The sequence below is a fragment of the Cetorhinus maximus genome, unplaced genomic scaffold (genome assembly GCF_964194155.1).
Source record: "Cetorhinus maximus unplaced genomic scaffold, sCetMax3.hap1.1 HAP1_SCAFFOLD_1286, whole genome shotgun sequence".
Lineage (NCBI taxonomy): Eukaryota > Metazoa > Chordata > Chondrichthyes > Lamniformes > Cetorhinidae > Cetorhinus > Cetorhinus maximus.
The window spans coordinates 12,727-15,955 of NW_027597227.1; the positions used below are offsets into that span (position 1 = coordinate 12,727).

The 3,229-nt window shown below is 44.0% G+C and overlaps 1 long non-coding RNA gene across 1 annotated transcript; it reads right to left on the reverse strand.

Moving 5' to 3' along the window:
- Nucleotides 1-207: 207 nt before the first annotated feature.
- On the reverse strand, nucleotides 208-1,588 carry LOC144676006 (uncharacterized). Its single transcript, XR_013575218.1, has 3 exons — nucleotides 1,528-1,588; nucleotides 883-1,094; nucleotides 208-281 (listed from the first exon to the last, which is right to left on the reverse strand). It is a non-coding gene; the product is annotated as an uncharacterized LOC144676006 (long non-coding RNA).
- Between the last annotated feature and the right edge of the window lie 1,641 nt (nucleotides 1,589-3,229).

Genomic DNA, 3,229 nt, shown 5'->3' on the forward strand with positions numbered 1-3,229 from the left:
CTTCCCTGAATTGTTGTTTTTTTTCGACTGAAAGCAAAGTTATATAAATATCTCTTTTCCTTTTTTTTTAAAAAAATTGTTTTTTTTCGTGTCTTTTGTTTTCTTTTTTTTAAAAAAAAGACACGAAAAAAAGAATAAGTTTTAAAAAAAAATCAAAAACAAACAAAAACAATGAAAGGCAGTAAGTAAATTCGCTACATCAACAATACATACAACAAAAGCAGTACTGTATTCCGGGAATAACGCCCTTACTCTCCGTCCAGTAATACTTGTCCAGCCTTCTGTTTGAGAGAAATAAAGAAAAAAAAAACAGAAAAGAACAAAAAACGAGAGAGAGAGAGAGAGAGAAAAATACAATTTCCGGGAAAAGGATCCAGTACAATTCGCAAATCAACACGGAAAATACATCAGTTTTTCTTTTTTAAAAAACCCCTTTCAACCCTTTCACCTTCGAATGATCAAAACTCTCAGGGAAACCAGCCGATTAAACACTTAAAAAAAGATTGCTAGGTATTTATTCCCCCCCTCCCCTCCCCAATCATTTTCACTTGGTATTTCTAAAGGGTTTCTTTGTTTTCAATGACTCGGAAATTAACAAGCCTGGTCAATTACACCAGCTCAAGATCCTCTGGCTCAGTTCTCTTAAATATTAATATCCTATGCAATTTGCTTAAATTCAGAGTTCTCTCTCCCCGTGATGTTGGGTTTATGAAGAAATGTGGTCCCTGAGAAATAATTCCCAACGCGGACACAAAACCCGCAAGGAGTCAATTTTTACACATTGTAGTTTAACATCGTTAAAATTCGTCATTATCTTAAATGTTTCAACGCTAGAATGTATCTTTCGCTCAAAAAACACGTCCCTGAATTGTTCTTGGTTACCTGTGTCTGGGATCCCAGAAGCTGGAAGATCCCTGAGCTACCCACAGATCTCTCGGTTAGTTCACTGCAACTGGATCGGTGACTGGCGAAGGAGTCAATTTCATTTATAGGGGCCTGTTCTTAAGCAGCCCTCCTTCAGCACTAACCTCATGCATGAGTGGAAAAACCCAGAGCAGAGCTGCCTCTGTGCGTCACCACGTAAAGTTGGCACACTGCAGAGAGAGAGAGAGAGAGAGAGAGGGAGGGAGAGGGAGAGGGGAGGAGGAGGAGGAGGAGGAGGGGGGGTGGAGAGGGAGAAAAAAGAAGCAGCCTTAGTAGTGAGACAGAAGGGGGAGATGGTACTCCTGCTACATGCACACACACACACTGACACACACACATTGACACACACACAGACACATCAGGCACACAAAAACAGACACACACCAACCACACACACACACAACAGACACACCGAGACACATCAACGACACACACACACACACACAAACAGACAGACACACACTTGCATAAGTCACAGACTCAAACACACACTCACACAGACACAGAATGAGAGCTGCAATGAAAGCCAGTTGAAATTTCTATCAGAATCTCACATACCTCTCCTTCCCTCCACTTCCCTTTGTCTTCTTTTATTCAACAAACCTCGAGATGTGCCCTAGGACTCAGGTAGAATGCCTGTTCTCGTTGACTGCTTTCATCCCTTACACTTTGCCATATGGGATATATGTGTGCGCAGCCAGGAACTGATCAAACACTTATCCACATCCTCCACCTCCACCTCCAGAATCCTGTGTTCCCCCCCTCTGTTTATTTATTTCTTTATTTACTCTGTTTGCAGCACCTGCCATCCTCATTGTTTGTGGGGCTGGGGAGAGGGTTTAGTTGAATCTCTCCAGAAGCAGTCATGCCCTCACTCATTTCCTGCTGGCAGTGCACTAGTTAACCCCTCGGTGTAAGCTCAGTCAGTGCAATAGGGTTTTAATACGATTGTTAACAGGTTTACTTTAATGCCTGGTGTTAGAATAGCAGACACAGGAGTTTTTGTCAGTGAACACAGTAAACAGGAAATCCTGCTGTGTGAGCTCGTGCACCCATTTTGTAACACCAGGGCACCCATTTTGTATCACTTTCTCCAGCCCTGTGAGTTGCAGAAGGTTTCTGATTGGTCTCAATCTTTCCCATCACAGCAATCACAACAACTTGCATTTATATAGCACCTTTAGCATAATAACACACCCCAAAGCACTTCACAGGAACATAAACTGATAAATTTGACACTGAGCTATATAAAGAGATACTAAGAGTGGCCATTGCTTGGCCGTGAGGTAGGTAAGGGGAGTCTGAGAGGAGGAAAGCGAGGTGGAGAGTTATAGGGAGACAATTCCAGGGTTGAGGACCCAGGCAGCTGAAGGCCTGGACACCCATGGTGGAGCGATGGAAATCAGGATGCTCAAGAGGCCGGAGTTAGATGAGAGGAGATATCTCGGAGAGTTCTGGGATCAGAGGGAGTTACAGAGATGGGGAGGGATGAGACAATGGAGGGATTTGAAAACAAGGATGGGAATCTTAAACTCGAGATGTTGCTTAACTGGAAACAGTGTAGGCCAGTGAGCACAGCAGTGATAGTGAAGCCGGATTTACTGTGAATTCAGATACAAGCAACAGAGATTGAATAAGCTGAAGTTTACGGAGAAGTGGGGGTCAGGAGTGCATGGGGAAGTCTGGAGGTGACAATGGGGTGGATGAATGTTTCAGCAGCAGATGAGCTGACAGGCAGAGGCAATGGCCAAGTCAGGCATTTCCAATGGTGCAAATTGATCTATTGATCTCCCCTTTTCCAATCCTGCTTGTCCAGTTGTAAAGTATCAATTTGCTGAGCTTCTCTTGGAAGCTCACGGCTTTAGTGCTTCAACCCTGGTGGGTCCATCTACACACGGCATCTTCACCCAACCACTCCTTTCTCCTGTCCTGTACTTCCACTGATGCTATTTCGACAAAATCTATCAGGATCTCAGGACATCCCGAAGCACACAGCCAATGAGATAGAACCATAGAAACCATAGAACCATAGATAAGTTACGACACAGAAAGAGGACATTCAGCTCATGGTGTCTGCGCCCGCTGAAGGAAACTAGCTGCCCATTCTAATCCCACCTTCCAGTACCCGATCCGTAACCTTGCAGGTTCCAGCACTCCAGATGCAGATCCAGGTACCTTGTAAATGAGTTGAGCGTTTCAGCCTCAATCACCAACTTAGGCAGCAAATTCCAGACACCTGCCAGCCTCTGGACAAAAAAGTTTTTCCTAATATCCCCTCTAATCCTTCTACCAATCACCTTAAATC